The sequence below is a fragment of the Mirounga angustirostris genome, unplaced genomic scaffold (assembly GCF_029215605.1).
Source record: "Mirounga angustirostris isolate CCGP_5_RB_7025 unplaced genomic scaffold, mMirAng1.0.hap1 SCAF_13, whole genome shotgun sequence".
Taxonomy (NCBI): domain Eukaryota; kingdom Metazoa; phylum Chordata; class Mammalia; order Carnivora; family Phocidae; genus Mirounga; species Mirounga angustirostris.
In genome coordinates, this window is record NW_026991721.1 from 81,164,733 (window position 1) to 81,186,135 (window position 21,403).

The following is a 21,403-nucleotide window of genomic DNA, read 5'->3' on the forward strand; positions in this document are numbered from 1 at the left end:
TTGATTTTTAATGCTTGTGTGTATGCAAGTGCATATACTTTTCAAGTAAGAAAGAAGGGGAAATAAGAATAGATTTTAGAATTTCTACTTCTAGATTGGATGACAGCAGCCTAACTTTAAAAAGCCAGACACATTATACAAGTGTATTTTAAAATACTTTGGAGATCATGTGAGCAATAAGGAAGAAAAGAATTGGGATTCCAGAGAGAAGGAGCCCTTCTGAGGAAAACTGGTCACTGCCAATGATTTTCTCCTTTGGAGGCATTTATTGATTCTAGGACCAGTCCTGTGTTTAGTCTTGGCCCCACTCAGAGGGACAATACTGGGAGACAGAAGTTAGGAAGCTTTAGGGCTCAGAGCTGGTGTGACAGATTGGAAATGCAAGGAGCCCCAAATGTATGGTTAGGTTTTCCCAATAGGATATTTTTCTGAGATTGGGTCTGTGCACAGGAGGGTGGGGAACTAGGCAAGGACTTGGAAAGGCAGAGGGAAATATTCTGCAATCTCGAAGGAGACTAAATCCAGATAGAGAGAAGGGCCTCCTCAAATACAGTCTGCCTTTTCCCTAAGGCATTTGCCAGATTTTGAAACTGCATGGGGGAAGGAGTCTGAAGAATTAAACTCAAAATCTTCAAAGAGCAGAACTACGTTTCTAGCAGAAAAATGTACTGAAGAGCAGACTGGACATGCCAGAAGACAGCGCTAAGGAACCAGAAGCTGGGATAATAAGAAGTGCAGAGACAAAAAGGAAAGGGGAAAGAAAGGAATGGAGCCAAAGAGACATGTGGAACACAAACAAAAAGGTCTAATAGAACATATGATTGGAGTCCCAGACAAGGAAGAGACAATGAATGGGCAGAAGAGATAATGTCAGAGAAATTTTCTAAACTGTTGGAAGATATCCCACAGACTCAAGATGCTCAATGAATCATACAGAAGATAAATACAAAGGAAAACACACCAGGCACATCATAGTCAATCTGCTGAAAACGGAAGATAAAAAGAAAAATCTTAAATGGTTCAGGAAAAAAACAAAACAAAACAGCACATTATCTTCAAAGGAGCAACAGTAAGATTAATGACAACCTTTTCAGCATAAACAGTGGAAGACAGAAGACAATGGAATATCTTTAAAGTGCTGAAAGGAACAGCCAACCTATAACTCAGTAAACAATAGAATAATTTAGGAACACCTGGGTGGCTCAGTCATTAAGCGTCTGCCTTCGGCTCAGGTCATGATCCCCGGGTCCTGGGATCGAGCCCCACATCAGGCTCCCTGCTCAGCGGGTAGTCTGCTTCTCCCTCTCCCACTCCCCCCATCTCGTGCTCTCTCTCTCTCACTCTCTCTCTGAAATAAAATGAAATCAAATCTTTAAAAAACAAACAAAAACCAATAGAATAATTTAAAATACTTGATTTAAAATAAGATAAGGAAATGATAAAAAACAGATGATACAAAGAGAAAAGATATTTATCTTAAAACTATCTAAAATATATGGGTAATTATATTGATTTTAAATGGGCTAAGAAATCCAATTACTAAGATAAACATTGTCAAACTGGATTTAAAAACCACAATTAGATGCTGTTTACAGGAGCATATTATATAAGTAAACAGAAAGGTGGGAAGCAATAAAATTTAAAAATATATACCACAGAAGTACTAACAAAAGGAAAGTTGTCAAAGCTTTATTAAATCAAACAAAGTCAATTTTTTTTTCCAATAAGGAATGAGTTTTATTGGCTTGTTATCTCTTAATCTTTTGCTTTTTTTTCCCTGAAATTTTTCATTGGCCTAAACCTAATGACTTTGAACATATGTGCTTTAGTATGGGGTCCATGGCTAACCATAGACCCCAAGAAAGTCTTAAAATTTTTTATGATTTTTTTTTAAATTGGAGGTTTTCCTTTAGATCATAGTCATAAAATTGAATTTCACCATTTTCTGCATCATTCTGACTCCATATAATCAAATCATGCCATGGAATCCCAATGACCTTGTTTGTTTCAATGGCACAGATGTAGATAGATGAAGTCAATTCTAAGGTAAGAAATATTTTTTGTCATTAAGGTTATGTAATGATGATAAAGTGGGCAATTTATTTTTATTTTTTTTTAAGATTTCATTTATTTATTTGACAGAGAGAGAGAGAACAAGCAGGGGTAGTGGCAGAAGGAGAGGAAGAGGGAGAAGCAGACACCCCGCTGAGCAGAGAGCCTGATGTGGGGCTTGATCCCAGGAACCTGGAATCATGACCTGAGCAGAAGGCAGATGCTTAAGTGACTGAGACACCCAGGTTCTCCTAAAGTGGGCAATTTATTTTTATTTTTATTTTTAAAAGATTTTATTTATTTATTTGACAGAGGGAGAGCACAAAACAGGAGGAGAGGGACAAGCAGGATCCACTGAGCAGAGAGCCCGACATGGGGCTTGATCCCAGGATCCCAGGATCATGACCCAAGCCAAAGACAGCTGCTTAACCAACTGAGCCACTCAGGCTCCCCTAAAGTGGGCAATTTAGTAGGAAGATATATCAATGCTAAATTTGTGTGTACTTAATAACATACTTTCCAAATGTATGAAGTCAAAATTGACAGAACTAAGAGAAAAAATTAGACACAATCAGAGTTGGAGATTTTAATATATTTTTTCTCGGTAATTTATAGAACAAGTAAGGAAAAATTAGTGAAGATTTGGAAGAGTAGAACAAATGATCAACTAACTTGAACTAATTGACATATGTAGATGTCTACACTCAACAACTGCCGTATACATATTCTTTTTAAGTGCTCATGGGTCAGTTACCAAAATAGGCTATCTAAGGGGCCAGAACACTAATCTTGTTAATTTCAAAAGACTGAACTCAGAATAGTTCTTTTCCTAGAGTGGAATTAAATTATAAATTAATAATTATAATATTTCCAAAAGTTTTTCAGTTAAGGAATTCTAAATAACCCAAAGTTCAAAGAAGAAATTGCAATATAAGTCAGAAAACATTCTGGTTAGATAATAATAAAAACACTTGTGTAATGCAACTAAAGCGATGTTCTGAGGGTAATTTTCAGTTCTAAATGCATACATCAGAAAAGAAAAAAGTTGAAAATCAATGATCTAAAGCACCAGCTCTAGAAGCTAAAACAATAACAATAAACTAAACCTAAAGAATACAGAACAAAGGAAGTAATAAAGGTGTATGTTATTGAAATTTAACACAGACACACACATGAAAGTTGACAAAAGATAGTTACTTGAAAAGATTAATAAAACTGACAAACCTCTAGCAAGACTAGTGAAGATAAAAAGACAAAAATCATAAATTAGCATTAACAGGATTCATAGCAAATTCTACAAAAAGCAAGATGGTGGAGGAGTAGGAGACCTAAATTTCGTCTGGTCCCAGGAATTCAGCTAGATAAGGATCAACCCATTCTGAACACCTACAAATTCAACAGGAGATCGAAGAAAAGAATAGCAGTAACTCTCTGAACAGAAAAGCAACCACTTTCTGGAAGGTATGATGTGTGGAGAAGTGAATCCGAAGTGATATTTGAGAGGATAGATGGCTGGGGAGGGGGCCTCCATCAGCCAATACCAGCAAGTGATAGAGCCGAGGAGCACAAAATCAGAAATTTTAGAAGTCTGCTCTGCTGAGGGACGTCACTCCAGGGGATAGGCAGGGGATGGAACCCTTGTGGGGACAGTGTGGTCTCAGGGCCCTCCGGGTCACAGAAAGATTGGGGGTGCCTGAGTGTGGCAGAGCTCCCAGGTTTCAAAGCGGGGAAGCCGGCTAAGAGATGGAGCTGAAGCACGGGCTTTCAGCTCGGGGTTGCCATAAACTGTGATCCGCGGCACAGTTGGGCCACTGCTCCTCCAGCTGGGACCCAACAAGCGGCAGATTCGGGGAGACTCCCCTTCTTCCCCAAGAGGAGCAATGCAGGAGCGCACAGCAGGGATCTGCTGGGTTTGGAGACTCCACACGGGGTCATGTGCCAGAGATAAAAACGTTCGGTCACAGGCCGGGTGAGCACAGAGTGCGGTCGGAGACTGGGGAGAAGGGAGTGATTGACCTCTTTTCTCTGGGGGCTCACTGAGGAGTGGGACCCCTAGTTCTCAGCTCCTCCAGTAGGAGATTGGGAAGCCACCATTTTCACTCTCGTCCTCCAAAGCTTTCAGGGAACAAAATCTCCCAAGAGCAAACCCAAGCAGATTACTTAGCCCGGACCGGCAAGGGCGGGGCAATTCTGCCTCCGGCAAAGACATCTGGGAACCACAGCAACAGGCCCCTTCCCCAGAAGATCAGCAAGAACAGCCAGCCAAGACCAAGCTTACCGATCAATGAGAATGGCAGAACTCCAGTGCTAGGGGACTACTGCCCATAGAATCCATGGCTTTTTTCCCCCTGATTCTTTAGTCTTTCAAAGTTAATTTTTTAAAATTTTCTTTTACTTTTTTTTTTTTTGAATTTTCCTTTTTTCCTTTTTCAACCAATATCTTCTTAATCCCTTTTTTAAAAATCTTTTTTATTTTTCATTTTTAGAGTCATATTCTATCCCTTCATAGTAGTTAACCTTATTTTTGGTATATATATAAGTTGTTCTCTCTTTAAAATTTTGGGATACAGTTTCTTCTAACAGGCCAAAATATACCCTAAGTCTCTAGTGTATGGCTTTGTTCTAGTCTCCTGCCTGAACACATTCTCTCTCTCTTTTTTTAATTCCTCTTCTCACTTTTTTCAACCAACTTCCTATCTTATGAATTCCTTTATAAAATCTTTTATAATTTTCATCTTTACAGTCATATTCCATCCCTTCATCGTAATTACCCTTATTATTGTACATATGTAAGCTTTCCTCTCTTTAAAATTTTGGGAGGCACTTTCTTCTAACAGACCAAAATATGCCCAAAATCTAGTGTGTGGCACTGATCTATGCACCAGCCTGATCATATTTGATCATATTCTTTTTTTTAAAATCTTTTTCTTTTCCTTTTTTTTCTTTTTTCTTTCTTTCCCTTTCTTTCCCCCTGGTTTCAAGTCTCTTCTGATTTGTTTAGTGTATATTTTTCTGGTGTTGTTGTTACCCTGTTAGCATTTTGTTCTCTCATTCATCTATTGTCCTCTGGACAAAATGACAAGATGGAAAAAATCACATAAAAAAAAAGAACAAGAGGCAGTACTGACTGCCAGGGACCTAATCAATATGGACATTAGTAAGATGTCAGAACTAGAGCTCAGAATGATGATTTTAAAGATACTAGCTGGGCTTGAAAAAAGCATGGAAGATATTAGAGAAACCCTCTCTGGAGAAATAAAAGAACTAAAATCTAGCCAAGTCGAAATCAAAAAGGCTATTAATGAGGTGCAATAAAAAATGGAGGCTCTAAAAAAAAATTGGAGGCTCTAACTGCTAGGATAAATGAGGCAGAAGAGAGAATCAGTGATATAGAAGACCAAATGATGGAAAATCAAGAAGCTGAGGAAAAGAGAGATAAACAACTACTGATCACGAGGGCAGAATTCGAGAGATAAGTGATACCATAAGACGAAAACAACATTAGAATAATTGGGATCCCAGAAGAAGAAAGAGAGAGAGGGGCAGAAGGTATATTGGAGCAAATTATAGCAGAGAACTTCTCTAATTTGGGGAAGGAAACAGGCATCAAAATCCAGGAGGCACAGAGAACCCCCCTCAAAATCAATACAAATTGGTCAACACCCTGACATCTAAATAGTAAAACTTATGAGTCTCAGAGACAAAGAGAAAATCTTGAAAGCAGCTCAGAACAAGAGATCTGTAACCTACAATGGTAGAAACATTAGCCTGGCAACAGACCTATCCACAGAGACCTGGCAGGCCAGAAAGGACTGGCATGATAGATTCAGAGCACTAAATGAGAAAAATATGCAGCCAAGAATACTATATCCAGCTAGGCTGTCATTGAAAATAGAAGAGATAAAAAACTTCCAGGACAAACAAAAACTAAAGGAATTTGCAAACCCCAAACCAGCCCTACAAGAAATATTGAAAGGGGTCCTCTACGCAAAGAGAGAGCCTAAAAGTAACATAGACCAGAAAGGAACACAGACAATATACAGTAACAGTCACCTTACAGGCAATACAATGGCACTAAATTCCTATCTTTCAATAGTTACCCTGAATGTAAATGGGCTAAATGCCCCAATCAAAAGACACAGGCTATCAGATTGGATAAAAAAACAAGACCCATCAATATGCTGTCTACAAGAGACTCATTTTAGACCAAAAGACACCCCCAGATTGAAAGTCAGGGGGTGGAAAACCATTTACCATGCTAATGGACACCAAAAGAAAGCTGGGGTGGCAATCCTTATATCAGACAAATTAGATTTTTTTTTTTTTAATTTTTTTATTCTTATGTTAATCCCCTTACATTACAACATTAGTTTTAGATGAAGTGTTCCATGATTCATTGTTTGTGCACAACACCCAGTGCTCCATGCAGAATGTGCCCTCCTAAATACCCACCACCAGGCTAACCCATCCTCCCACCCCCCTCCCCTCTAGAACCCTGTTTGTTTTTCAGAGTCCATCGTCTCTCATGGTTCGTCTACCCCTCCGATTTCCCCCGCTTCATTCTTCCCCTCCTGCTACATTCTTCTTCTTCTTCTTCTTTTTTTTTTTCTTAACATATATTGCATTATTTGTTTCAGAGGTACAGATCTGAGATTCAACAGTCTTGCACAATTCACAGCGCTTACCAGAGCACATACACTCCCCAGTGTCTATCACCCAGTCACCCCATCCCTCCCACCCCACCCCCCACTCCAACAACACTCAGTTTGTTTCCTGCGATTAAGAATTCCTCATATCAGTGAGATCATATGATACATGTCTTTCTCTGTTTGACTTATTTCACTCAACATAATACCCTCCAGTTCCATCCACGTTGTTGCAAATGGCAATATCTCATTCCTTTTGATGGCTGCATAATATTCCATTGTATATATATACCACATCTTCTTTATCCATTCATCTGTCGATGGACATCTTGGCTCTTTCCACAGTTTGGCTATAGTGGACATTGCTGCTATAAACATCGGGGTGCACGTACCCCTTCGGATCCCTACTTTTGTATCTTTGGGGTAAATACCCAGTAGTGCAATTGCTGGATCATATGGTAGCTCTATTTTCAACTTTTTGAGGAACCTCCATACAGTTTTCCAGAGTGGCTGCACCAGTTTGCATTCCCACCAACAGTGTAGGAGGGTTCCCCTTTCTCCGCATCCCCGCCAACATCTGTCGTTTCCTGACTTGTTAATTTTAGCCATTCTGACTGGTGTGAGGTGATACCTCATTGAGGTTTTGATTTGGATTTCCCTGATGCCGAGCGATATTGAGCACTTTTTCATGTGTCTGTTGGCCATTTGGATGTCTTCATTGGAAAAATGTCTGTTCATGTCTTCTGCCCATTTCTTAATTGGATTCTTTGTTCTTTGGGTGTTGAGTTTGATGAGTTCTTTATAGATTTTGGATACTAGCCCTTTATCTGATATGTCATTTGCAAATATCTTCTCCCATTCTGTCGGTTGTCTTTTGGTTTTCTTAACTGTTTCCTTTGCTTTGCAAAAGCTTTTTATCTTGATGAAGTCCCAATAGTTCATTTTTGCCCTTGCTTCCCTTGCCTTTGGCGATGTTTCTAGGAAGAAGTTGCTTCGGCTGAGGTCAAAGAGGTTGTTGCCTGTGTTCTCCTTTAGGATTTTGATGGACTCCTGTCTCACATTGAGGTCTTTCAGCCATTTGGAGTCTATTTTTGTGTGTGGTGTAAGGAAGTGGTCCAGTTTCATTCTTCTGCATGTGTCTATCCAATTTTCCCAACACCATTTGTTGAAGAGACTGTCAGACAAATTAGATTTTAAACAAAAGACTATAATAAGAGATGAGGAAGGGCACTATATCCTACTTAAAGGGTCTGTCCAACAAGAAGATCAAATAATTATAAATATCTATGCCCCTCACATGGGAGCAGCCAATTATATAAGCCAATTAATAACAAAAGCAAAGAAACACATCTACAACAATACAGTAATAGTAGGGGACTTTAACAGCCCCCTCACTGAAATGGACAGATCATCTAAGCAAAAGACCAACAAGGAAAGACTTTAAATGACACACTGGACCAAATGGACTTCACAGATATCTTCAGAACATTCCATCCCAAAGCAACAGAATACACATTCTTCTCTTGTGCCCATGGAACATTCTCCAGAACCGATCACATCCTAGGTCATAAATCAGGTCTCAACTGGCACCAAAAGATTGGGGTCATTCCCTGCATATTTTCAGACCACAGTGCTTTGAAACTAGAACTCAATCACAAGAGGAAAGTCAGAAAGAACTCAAATACATGGAGGCTAAAGAGCATCCTACTAAAGAATGAATGGGTCAACCAGGAAATTAAAGAAGAATTTAAAAAATTCATGGAAACAAATGAAAATGAAAACACAACTGTTCAAAATCTTTGGGATGCAGCAAAGGCAGTCCTAAGAGGAAAGTATATAGCAATACAAGCCTTTCTCAAGAAACAAGAAAGGTCTCAAGTACACAACCTAACCCTACACCTAAAGGAGCTGGAGAAAGAACAGCAAATAAAGCCTAAACCCAACAGGAGAAGAGAAATAATAAAGATCAGAGCAGAGATCAATGAAATAGAAACCAAAAGAACAGTAGAACAGATCAACAAGAGTAGAAGCTGGTTCTTTGAAAGAATTAATAAGATTAATAAACCCCTGGCCACACTTACCAAAAAGAAGAGAGAAATGACACAAATAAATAAAATCATGAATGAAAGAGGAGAGATCACAACCAACACCAAAGAAATACAAACAATTATAAGAACATATTATGAGCAACTCTATGCCAGCAAATTAGATAATCTGGAAGAAATGGATGCATTCCTAGAGATGTATCAACTACCAAAACTGAACCAGGAAGAAATAGAAAACCTGAACAGACCTATAACCACTAAGGAAATTGAAGCAGTCATCAAAAATCTCCCAATAAACAAAAGCCCAGGGCCAGATGGCTTCCCAGGGGAATTCTACCAAACATTTAAAGAAGAGTTATTTTTCTGAAACTGTTCCAAAAAATAGAAATGGAAGGAAAACTTCCAAACTCGTTTTATGGAGCCACCATTACCTTGATCCCAAAACCAGACAAAGATCCCAACAAAAAGGAGAATTACAGACCAATATCCCTGATGAACATGGATGCAAAAATTCTCACCAAAATACTAGCCAATAGGATCCAACAGTCCATTAAAAGGATTCTTCACCACGACCAAGTGGGATTTATCCCTGGGCTGCAAGGTTGGTTCAACATCTGCAAATCAATCAATGTGATACAATACATTAATAAAAGAAAGAACAAGAACCATATGATCCTCTCAATAGATGCAGAAAAAGCACTTGACAAAGTACTGCATCCTTTCTTGATCAAAACTTTTCAGAGTATAGGGATAGAGGGTACATACCTCAGTATCATAAAAGCCATCTATGAAAAACCCACAGCGAATATTATTCTCAATGGGGAAAAACAGAGCTTTCCCCCTAAGGTCAGGAACATGGCAGGGATGTCCACTATCACTACTGTTATTCAACATAATATTAGAAGTCTTAGCCACAGCAATCAGACAACAAAAAGAAAGAAAAGACATCCAAATCATCAAGGAAGAAGTCAAACTCTCACTCTTTGCAGATGATATGATACTTTATGTGGAAAACCCAACAGACTCTACCCCAAAACTGCTAGAACTCATACAGGAATTCAGTCAAGTGGCAGGATATAAAGTCAATGCACAGAAATCAGTGGCATTCCTATACACCAATAGCAAGACAGAAGAAAGAGAAATTAAGGAGTCGATCCCATTTACAATTGCACCCAAAATGATAAGATACCTAGGAATAAATCTAACCAAAGAGACAAAGGATCTGTACTCAGAAAACTATAAAATACTCATGAAAGAAATTGAGGAAGACACAGAGAAATGGAAAAACATTCCATGCTCATGGATTGGAAGAACAAATATTGTGAAGATGTCAATGCTACCTAGAACAATCTACACATTCAATGCAATCCCCATCAAAATACCATCCACTTTTTTCAAAGAAATGGAACAAATAATCCTAAAATTTGTATGGAACCAGAAAAGACCCTGAAAAGCCAGAGGAATGTTGAAAAAGAAAAGCAAAGCTGGTGGCATCACAATTCTGGACTTCAAGCTCTATTACAAAGCAGTAATCATCAAAACAGTATGGTACTGGCAGAAAGACAGACACATAGATCAATGGAACAGAACAGAGAGCCCAGAAATGGACCCTCAACTCTATGGTCAACTAATCTTCGATAAAGCAGGAAAGAACATCCAATGGAAAAAAGATAGTCTCTTCCACATATGGTGTTTGGAAAATTAGACAGCCACATGCAGAATGAAACAGGATCATTTCCTTCCACCACACACAAAAATAGACTCCAAATGGTTGAAAGACCTCAGTGTGAGACAGGAGTCCATCAAAATCTTAAAGGAGAACATAGGCAGCAACCTCTTTGACCTCAGCTGCAGCAACTTCTTCCTAGAAACATCGCCAAAGGCAAGGGAAGCAAGGGCAAAAATGAACTATTGGGACTTCATCAAGATAAAAAGCTTTTGCACAGCAAAAGAAACACTCAAAAAAACCAAAAGACAACTGACAGAATGGGAGAAGATATTTGCAAATGACATATCAGATAAAGGGCTAGTATTCAAAATCTATAAAGTAACTTATCAAACTCAACACCCAAAGAACAAATGATCCACTCAAGAAATGGGCAGAAGACATGAACAGACATTTTTCCAAAGAAGACATCCAAATGGTCAACAGACACATGAAAATATGCTCAATATCGCTCAGCATCAGGGAAATCCAAATCAAAACCACAATGAGATATCACCTCACACCAGTCAGAATGGCTAAAATTAACAAGTTAGGAAACGACAGATGTTGGCGGGGATGTGGAGAAAGGGGAACCCTCCTTACACTGTTGGTGGGAATGCAAGCTGCTGCAGCCACTCTGGAAAGCAGTATGGAGGTTCCTCAAAAAGTTGAAAATAGAGCTGCCCTACAACCCAGCAATTGCATTACTGTGTATTTACCCTAAAGATACAAATGTAGGGATTCAAAGGGGTACGAGCACCCCGATGTTTATAGCAGCAATGTCCACAATAGCCAAACTGTGGAAAGAGCCAAGATGTCCATCGACAGATGAATGGATAAAGAAGATGTGGTATATATATACAATGGAATATTATGCAGCCATCAAAAGGAATGAGATCTTGCCATTTGCAATGACGTGGATGGAACTGGAGGGTATTATGCTGAGCGAAATAAGGCAATCAGAGAAAGACATGTATCATATGACCTCACTGATATGAGGAATTCTTAATCTCAGGAAACAAATTGAGGTTTGCTGGAGTGGTGGGGGGTGGGAGGGTTGGGGTGGCTGGGTGATAGATGTTGGGGAGGTTATGTGCTATGGTGAGCACTGTGAATTGTGTAAGACTGTTGAATCACAGATCTGTACCTCTGAAACAAATAATACATTATATGTTAAAAAAAAAAGAACATAGTAGGAAGGGAGAAATGAAGGGGGGAAAATTCTATAATAAAGCAGAATTCACATCAAATTCTACAAATATTAGGAAAATGATAAAAGAATATTGTGAACACCTTTATGCCAGTAAATTTGACAATTTAGAGAAAATGGATACATTCCTTGAGATACAGCAAAATTTACACAAGCAGAAAAACAAATCTGAAGAATCCTATATATATTAAAGAAGTTAGTTCTATAATTAAAAACTATCCAGCAAAGAAAACTCCAGGTCCAGATCAATAGATTCACAGAAGAATTCCTCCAAACACATATGGAAGAAATAAATCTTACATGAATTCTTCTAGAGAATAGAAATAGGGAGTGCTTCTAAATTCATTTTATGAACTCAGTGCAACATTGATATCAATATCTGACAAAAAAATACAAGAAGAGAAATTATAGGCTAATATCTGTTATTGTCATAGATGCAAAATTTGTAATAAGACTACATATTTATATATAATGTGTATAACCTATAATATATATGATATATATTATGTGTGTGTGTATATATAATCTATCATCTATCTATCATCTATCTATCTATCTATCTATCTATCTATCTATCTATCTATCTATATCCTGAACAAGTGGGGTTTGCATAGAATTTCAATGTTGCTTTAAGATTTGAAAGTCAGTCAGTGTAATGCACTATAATAATAGAACAAAAGAAAGCCCATATGATCATCTCAACACAGAAAAATATTGGTAAAATTAAACATGCTTTCATGACAAAAACCCTGCAAACTAGGAGTAGAAGGAACAATATTTAATTGGGGGAAGGGAATCTACCAAAGACCTAGCACCAGAGTTAATGATGAAATAGTGAGTGCTTTTTTTTTAAGATTTGAAACAAGGCAAATATTGTTTTTACCAGGTCTATTCAACATTTTACTGAAGATACTAGCTAGGGCAAAAGGGCAAGTGAAAAAAACAAAACAAAACAAAACAAAACAAAAACCCAAAAAACAAAACAAAACAAACCCATAATTTCATACTCAGAAAATCTAAAAAAAAAAAAAAATCTGTATGTAGTCACTATTAGTAAGTGAATTTAACAAGTTTACTGGATACAGGGACAATATAAAAAATTTCTATTTACTACCAAAAATTAGTTGAAATAGAACTGAAGTAGAAAGAAATACAATTGAAAGCACTAAAATATCAAATATCTAGAGATAAATCTAATGAGAGATATGCAAATCCTTTACACTGAAATATATAAAACATGTCGATAGAATTAAAAGCTTACATAAATGAAGAATATAGCAGGTTAAGGATGGAAATCTCACTTTAAATAAAATGTCATTTCTCTCCATTTGAGCTATAGATTTAATAAAATACCAATCAAAATTCCAGAACTTTTTTTTGGTAATTGACAATTTAATTTTAAAAATTAAATGGAAATACAAAAGGCCAGAAAAGCCAAGATAATAATTAAGAAGAATGAAAAATCAGGACTCGCACTACCAGATATCAAGACCAATGATAAGATTAAAAGTAAGGAAGAGTGCTATTGATGCTAAAGAAGAGGAAGAAGGAGAAGGAGAAGAAAGAAGGAGGAGGAGAGGGGAAGAAGAAGGTGGATCGGGGTGCCTGGGTGGTTCAGTCATTAAGTGTCTGCCTTCGGCTCGGGTCACAATCCCAGGGTCCTGGGATCAAGCCCCATATCGGGCTCCCTGCTCGGCAGGAAGCCTGCTTCTTCTTCTCCCACTCCCCCTGCTTGTGTTCCCTCCCTCACTGTCTCTCTCTCTGTCAATAAATAAATAAACTCTTAAAAAAAAAAGAAGGTAGATCAATAGAATAGAAAAGAGAACCCAGAAATAGCTCTACACATGCACTGCCATCTGTTTATGACAAAGGCACCATTCTCATTCAATGGGATAGTGACTAGTGGAATGGAAAGTATAAATGAATCTAGATGTATAACACAATACACAACACATAAAATTGATTTGACATGGATCATAGATCTAAGTATAAAAGCTTCTAAAACGATAATGTTTCTAGAAAAACACATGTGTATGTCTTCATGACTTTGGGGTAGAGATGTTTCCTTAAACATGAAACAAAGGTATAATATAAGGGGAAAAAAATGATAAATTGACAGAAGGATCTGGGACATTAGTAATCCTGCCTGAATTGGGTTGTTTTGGTTTTCCATTGACCTTAATCATAGGCCATAATAGTAATAAGATACATCCTAGTAGATACTCTTCCTTACTTCATAGCAGTCTAATTTCCTCTTGGTAATCAGGATCAATTACCCCAGCCAGTACAGTAACTATCTTTTTTGCCTATTGATTCAAAGGCATGAGGGACCTAAAGTGCCCAGGTGGCAGTATTAACTACCACTTGATAGGAATCATTGTTGTGTCGCCTGGTAGAAGCATTCCTCCTTTTGGAACTAAGGTCTCTAGACCAATAGAGCATAAGGTCATGGGGATAGAAAGCAAAATTTTGCTAGTGGATAATTAGAGGTAATAGTGAGTAGTGCTACTGCTATTTCCATCCCTTGATTCCTGGACCTGTGAATCCTGGTTATGAGAGAAATAGCACAATACATTGGACACTGATTTAGAACATGTACCACTTCCTGTAGAACATCGCTTCAGCCCTACAAGTTATTGCCACCTAGCTGGCACTATAAATGAGTCTTCAAAAGGCCACTCCACTGTTCTACCAAACCAGTTTCTATAGGGTGGTAGTGACCATGGTAAGATGAGTGAATACCATGAGAATAGGCTCATTGCTGCACTTAATTTGCTGTAAGTTCCCTTGATCAGAAGCAATGCTGTGTAAATACCATGATAGTAGATAAGGCATTCTGTAAGTCTACTGATGGTAGTTTGGGCAGAGACAATGTGTGCAGAGAAGGCAAATTCATATGCAGAGTAAGTATCTGTTCCAGTAAGAACAAAACATTGTCTCTTACATAATAGAAATAGGCCAATATAATCAACCTGCTGTCTGGTAGCTAGCTGATTACCCCAAGGAATGGCCCTGTAGCTGGGACTCAGTATTGGTCTCTGCTGCTGGCAGATTAGACAGTCAGTTGTGGCTTATAGGTCAGCCTTGGTGAGTGGAAGTCCATGTTGCTGAACCCATGCATAACCTCTGTCCCGACTACCATTGACACTTTGTTCCTGGGCCCATTAAGTGATAACAGAGGTAGCTGGGGAAAGACACTGACTAGTATCTACAGAATGGGTCATCTTATCCACTTATTAATAAAATGCTCCTCTGCTGAGGTCACCTTTAGTGAACATTCATATGGGACATGAATATCTTCACTTTTCGCCCCCATCCACAGAGATCTAACCACATAGCTCTTCCCCACACCTCCTTGTTACCAATTTTCCAATCATGTTCCTTCCAAGTCCCTGAGTATCTAGTCAAATTATTGACTACAACCCATGAATTAGTATACAGTCGCAAGTGTGGCCACTTCTTCCAAGGAAAATGAACAACCAAGTGCACTGCCTGAAGTTCTGCCCTTCAGAACTTCAAGGGAGGATTTCTCTTCACTAACTGTCCTTTAGGGATGTCCCAGAAAGTAGTGTTGTAGCAGTATACTTTCAGGTTTTGATGACATATTATTCAGAATCATCTGTAAATCAAGCCTGAGTCTTCTCTCTGTCAGCTCATCACATGGAACTCCACATGAGGCCATAGGTACGTACTGGGAGAAAGACGGTAGTGTAGCCAGAGTAGGGAATGAGGATATTTGGGCCACTTCCTCATAAAACTCTTTTGAGCTTTCAGGGCCAGTTTGTGCCTGATTTCAAGTCTACCACTTCCATTTGGTGATGGTGTACTGCTGTGCGCACACAACTTTATAGCATGATGGGCCAGATAACACCCAGTTCATGAAGGGTGCTCAGGTTGCCTGGTAATTTCATGGCCCATGTTTAAACATTCATTCTCTACTAGGGCCTTGTAGCAAATGAAAAGCTGTATATCAAAAGGAGAGTAGTTATCCACAGAGGATGGCAAAGCTTTGCTCCAAATCCTAATGGTTCCCACTGTGATTTACATAATAGAGGCCTGCTGAAGGTTTCATAAAGCATCTCTATCTGCTACTGACACTTCAAGCACCATTGAATCTACTGGATCATATGAACCAAGTGGCAGAACTACTTCTGGTGGCTTTTACTAACAGGTATTAAGAGAAAAGCATTTGCTGGATACATATCTATACATCACATACCATGTACAAGGGATTGTTTTAATTTGCTCAAGCAATGAAACCACATCTGGAACAGCAACTGCAGTTGGAGTCACCACCTGGTTAAGTTTACAATAATCCACTGTCATTCCCCAAGATCTTTCTGTCTTCTGCACAGATGAAATAGGCAGATTGTGTGGGGATGTGGTGGGAATCACCATCCTTGCATCTTTAAGGTCCTTAATGGTGGCACTAATCTCTATAATCCCTCAGGAATGTGGTATTGCTTTTGGTTTACTCTTTTCCCAGGTAGAGGATATTCTACTGGCTTCCACTTAGCCATTCCTACCATAATCGTCTTCACTCTACAGGTTAGGGAAGTGCTGTGGGGGAGTCTCCCATTGCTGGCTATGTCTACTATACAATTATGCATTCTGCAACTACAGAACCATAGAATGGGTTTAGAGGCCCACTGGGCCCTCTGTGCAAGGGACTTGAGCTAAAATTCCACTGATCACCTGATCTCCCTAAGCTCCTGCTTTTATGGTCTCCTAGAATTAGTATAAGTTCAGAGCCAGTCTCCAGTAATCCTTGAAAAGTCTGTTTCCTTTTCCTTACTGTACAGTCACCCCAGTAAAAGGCTGTAAGTCCCTTTGAGAAGAGTGGAAGAAAGATTAACACTATGCATTTTTGGTAATGTAGCAGGGTCCTTCCTTAAGGGGATCTGGGTTGTTCTTCATTCAAAGTGTTCTGGGTCTGTACATTGGCTCAAGTCAGAATTGGTCAAAGGGCCATGACTCTGTTTTTATGATTCAAGTTAGACTTCTGTTCACTTGACCTAGAATTCTTCCTCTTATATAGATCAGGCAAGAATTTAGTAGACCACTCATCTATTTCACTTCTAACTAGCCAACACTATAGATCTCTGGAAGACAGACTCTTCTTGTTACTGCTTGGACTCCATTGTCTATTATAGTAACCATGCCCACCTTGCTTTTGATGATTAAGGTTGCTGCATGGCCTCTGCTACCTGGGGTCCAAATATCCTTATTGCTTTTATAGTCTCCACATTAAGTGGCAGCAGTTCCCACTTTAATTTCTGACCTACAGAGAAGAGTGACCCCAGAACTCTTCAAGGATGTTGGGGTTCCCCTCACAAATTTATTTCTTTCATCCATAGTAAAAGCTGTGTCCTCTGGACCCTCCAGGGGTGGGTATGCATGTCTTACATGATAAATATACTCTCGCATTCCAATCTCCCTAAGACTTTGGATACCTTCCTCTATAATATACCAAGGCAATTCTGGCATTTCAAATTCATTTAATGTAGGTCATCTTTTGATCCATGTTTGAGCCAAACAACCAAGCAAACCATCAGAGCCCTTTCTAACTCCCTGAGCTCCAATATTATATGTAGAATCCCTGCATAGTGGGCCCATATCAATAAATGTGTCCAGATCAAACTTTATGTTTTCCTTCCACCATTATCTTCTATCCTTCATATTCATCCACAAACATGTTCCCCCAAATTATGCCTGGATTAATTGGAAAAATCATGTTGTTCTTTTGGAGTGTAGTGCAACTCCTCATTGTTCACACTTTGTATCTCACCTCTTGGGGACTGCTGGGCCTTGAGTGTACTTATAAATCTAAAAGTCAAGCAGGGTAATGAGGATGGGTCCTGGAGGAGAAGCAACAGTGTCTTTCAAGGCAAGTACCTCAGGCAAAGCAGTATTAATCTCTTCAGATGGGATGGAAGGACTGCTTCTACTGGCAAAGAAGAGTAAGAATTGTTTAGGATTTTAATAGCTCCAGCCTTATTAGGATCTTTCCATATGTCTTCATACCAATTTCCAGGATTCTGGTACTTCTCAATTAAGAACTTCACTTTAACAGCAGAAAACATGACCTTATATATAGAAAATTCTAAGGAAACCACAAAAAACTATTATAATAAATGAGTTCAGCAAAGTTGCAGGGTACAGATTAATATTAAAAAAATCTAGTATATTTCGGTACACTAGAAATGACAAATCCAAAAATAAAATTAAGAAAATAATTCCATTTATAATATCATAGAAAAGAATAAACTACTTAGGAATAAACTTAGCAAATGAGGTGCAAGACTTGCACATTGAAAGCTACAAAACTTTGTTGAAAGAGATTAAAGAAGATGTAAATAAGTAGAAAAACACCCCATGTTTTTAGAGTGGTAAATTTAGTGTTATGAAGATGAAAATACTCTCCAAATTGATCAACAGAGTCAGTACAATCCCTATCAAAATATCAGCAGGCTTTTAAAATTATTCTTAGAGAAATTGATAAGCTGATTCCAAAATTTCAATGGAAATTCAAGAAACTCACAATAGCCAAAACAATTCAAAACATACTACAATTAAGTAATCAAATAATCAAGACAGTGTGGTATTGGCATAAAGGTAGATACATATATGAATGGAAAAGAATTTACAGTCCATGGGGCAGCTGGGTCACTCAGTTGGTTAAGCATCTGACTCTTGGCTTAGGCTCAGGTCATGATCTTAGGGTTGTGAGATAGAGCCCCACGTCAGTCTCCACACTTAGCGTGGAGTCTGCTTGAGATTCTCTGCCTCTCCCTCTCCCTCTGTCCCACCCCCCACTCACATTCTCTCTCTCTAAAATAAATAAACAAAATCTTAAAAAAAAAAAGAATTTACAGTCCAGAAATAAACTCTCACATTTATGGTTAATTGATTTGTGGCAAGGGAGCTAAGACAATTTAATAGTGAAAGAAATTCTTTTCAACAAATGGGCCTGGGACAACTAAATTCAAAATGCAAAAAGAATGAAGTTGGATCCCCTACCTCACACCATACCCAAAATTAACTAAAAATGGTTAATAGACACAAATGTAAAAGCAACAATTACTAAATTCCTAGAAAAAATATAGGAATAAATCTTTATGACCATGTAATAGGTATATCTTAGATATGGCACCAAAAGCACAAGCAACAAAAGTAAAGATAAATTGCACCTCATTAAAAGTCCAATTTATTATTTTATGTGATGAATGATAACTTCATTCATCATTTCTTTCCTTCAAATGATAACTTCTAGAAAGTGAAAAGACAACCTACAGAATAAATATTTGCTAATCATATATCTGAGAAGACACTTGTACACAGAATATATAAATAACTTTTACTTAAAATTCAACAATAAAAAGACAAATATAATCCAATTATAAAATCGAAAGTATCTAAATAAATATTTCCCCAAAGAAGATACACAAATGGCCAATAAGCACATGAAAAGATACTCATCATCATTTATCATTAGAGAGATACAAATCAAAACCACAAAGAGATGCCACTTTACATTTACTAGAATGGCTAAAATTAGAATGACAGATAACACTGTGCCAAGGATGTGGGGAAATTGGAACTCTTACACATTTATGGTGGAAATGTAAAATGGTGCTGCCATTTAGAAAGCATTTTGACAGCTCCTTAAAAATAGAGTCACCATGTAACTCAGATGTTTAACACCATTAATTAATTAATTATTTACAAATTAAACTATCCTTGGTTACCAATTTATCTCCATTCATCTGGCTAAACTATAAAAATGACATAATAAGTAAACTTAATAAAAAAAAGAAAGAGAAAAGGATAGAATCAGGGAGGGGTACAGAGGGGATTTCAAAAGTAACAATAATGTTCTTTTTCTTTAATGGGTATCCTTGTATTGTTATTCTTTAAACTGTACATAAACTGTACTATAAATATTCTTTCATATGGATTAAATATTCAATAAAAAATGATATATCAAGTGTTGGTAAGAAGGTAAAGCAACTGTTCCTTTCATACACTGCATATGGGCAGTAATTGGTACAACCACTTTGCAATAATCTTTGGTATATACTGATACTAAATATATGTCAAGCCCATGACCTAGCAATTCTACTTTTTGGTATGTATATACTCTAAAGATTTAGTGCTTATGTCAACCAAATAATAGATATAAGAGTGTTTATAGCAGCATTATTTTAAAAAGTATCAAAGTAGAATAACATAGATGTCCATTAATAGTAAATTTGATAAGTAATTTGTGTTCTGCTAATACAAAGGAATACTAGGCAAAACTTAGCTTTGGTAATAGAGGTGAAAATATTGGTCACCTTGTGGGAGAGTATTACTTGGGCTTGCTGGGGTACTAGAAGTGGTTCAATGTGTGTGTGTGTGTACCCACACCCACTTAATTTTTCTGAGTTGTGCATGTATTTGTATACTGTCCTGTATGCATTTTCTAACATATTAATAAAAAAGTGAGACTAGATTTATGTATCTCTCTTATTTTGGAAACAAACGCAGGATGTATATCCTAAAAACTTATGAAAACCTTACTTCTGAAGTAAGAACAAGGTTATACAGAGAGGAGACGAGGTAGAATTCCCCTGAGTATATCTTTTCATGTAGTTTTAACTTTTGACTCAAGTTAATGTTTTTATATTAAAAAATATATCAATAAAGATAGAAACATAACTTTTAGGGGATAGTGGCAGAAACAGAGATGTTGACAAGTAATTTCATCTTCTGTTTTTTAATTTCAGTCCCCCTGGGAGTTAGGTTGGGGTCATATGACTAGTACTGGCCAATAAGCTTTAAGAAGAAGCCTTTGGGCTGAAGCAGAAGAGCTGATTTTGTTCTTCCATATGTTCTCTCTCCTTGCTTCGGCAATCATGGAGGTAACATCATGAGACCTTGGAGCCATGGGATGGAATTCTTCCTGGATCTCTAAGTCACCACATGGAACACGACTTCCCTGAAGAGCTTCTCAACTTGTATTGGAGTTTTTGAGAGTGAGAAGTGAAGCTTTTTTGTTTTTATTTTTAATTCTAGTTAGTTAACATGCAGTGTTATGTTAGTTTCAGGTGTACAATATAGTGATTCAACACTTCCATACATCACCCTGTGTGAGAAATAAACCTTTTTAATTTGGGGACTAGTTTGTTGCTTCAACATAGCCTAGAGTATTCTGTTCAATAAAGAAGATGTAAAATTGAGGTGATTTGTCGAGAGGGAGGAGACATAGTGTCTATATGAGGGGAATTGGGGAGAGAGATACTCTTTGATACTCTTGGAAGAATGAGAATGAGAACATTTATAGAATATTAGAGCCAAAAGAAAACTACAGACATTATTCTGTTCTTTTCATTTTGAAGACAAAGAAACTAGAACCAGAGACTGATGATTGATTGGGTCAGGGTCACACAATGAGTTAGTGTAAAGACAGGATTGCAACCCTGGTTTTTAGGACCTTGAGAATAGTCTCAGGGTTAGGCTACAGTTACTTTTGAGAGCAGCTGGACATTTGCTTAGGATCCTTTAGATATTCTGAATTCCTCAATTTCTCGGTGAAAGTTCTAGATGGGAATAGCAGCCACCTGAGCTATCAATGTTTCCCCCCAACTCTGAAGTCACAACACAATCTCCTTTTCACCTCAACTTTACCGTCCTTCCATTGCAGCAGTCCACTGGAAATCATCAGGAAATTATTTTTTTTATAATAAATGGCACTTGCACTTTT